This window comes from Penaeus monodon, chromosome 15 (assembly GCF_015228065.2).
Source record: "Penaeus monodon isolate SGIC_2016 chromosome 15, NSTDA_Pmon_1, whole genome shotgun sequence".
Classification (NCBI taxonomy): Eukaryota; Metazoa; Arthropoda; class Malacostraca; order Decapoda; family Penaeidae; genus Penaeus; species Penaeus monodon.
This window is the reverse complement of record NC_051400.1, coordinates 35,288,283-35,289,226: the sequence shown is the minus strand read 5'-3', so window position 1 is coordinate 35,289,226 and position 944 is coordinate 35,288,283. Positions and strand designations below refer to the sequence as shown.

General features: G+C 35.4%; 1 protein-coding gene across 1 annotated transcript in view; it reads right to left on the bottom strand.

Moving 5' to 3' along the window:
* The window catches only part of LOC119581986 (cortactin-binding protein 2-like), a gene marked incomplete in the record, with an annotated part of 125,597 nt that overhangs the window by 113,926 nt on the left and 10,727 nt on the right, over positions 1 to 944 (bottom strand).

Below are 944 nucleotides of genomic sequence, written 5' to 3'. Positions count from 1 at the left end.
TCTTATTCGCCAAGATAATTGCAGAGACTTTTCACCATCGCAACTTAGGGTTCATTCTGGAATACATGACCTACCCATTATTATAATCTGCACGCCTGATATTCTTCAATAACAGTCTTGGAAATAACTCGTTACAAGAACTGTATAATCTAAAATCTTACTTGATACAGTCACAAGGAAAACAATTTACTTATATATATAATAGGATTAGGTTACAAACCTTCAAGTTCACCTTCCACGTATCTCTTCAACAAGAGCCGTATAATGTAAAGAAACTTCCAATTCCACCGTAGATAGCAAGCCAACCCCAAAAACAACACAAAAACTCTCTTAATTGGGCTGTCCATTGACCTACGACACTTATCATAGAGATTACGAAATTATACAATGATTATACAAACCACCTCCAATTACTTGAATTAACCGGAAGATGGGTGTAGCAGTCCACAACCCATCCACCAATTCCCAATGCGATATACGAGCTAATACATTTATTATTATAATCATTAGGGCTGCGCAAGTTGAACACGTAACAAGGTAGTTCTAATGAAGGCAGTCGGGTCACATTACCCTTATCTTATTACATGCTTACACAAGTTGATTTCTGGGACACGGGTCTTCTGAAGTTATTTGTGAAGAGGAGAGCGTAGAAAGTAAGAAGTGCTCAAGCATGGTTATAGTCAGTTCTTGATAACTGACATAAGATTTGATTGATCCATCAAAATAATGAGAGAGAAAGGAGATACACAGAAGATAAGTAAAAGGAATGATGAAATCATGAGGAATTATGATGAAAATAAAGTTTTGTTATATGCATATTCTAAGATATCGTTATTTTTTTTTTTCAGGGATAAGCAGACTATTGTTGAAGAAGACACGAATCAGACTTAATCATTTTACAATGACGCTTTGACGTTTGACGCAATTGACGTTTCATTTGTTAA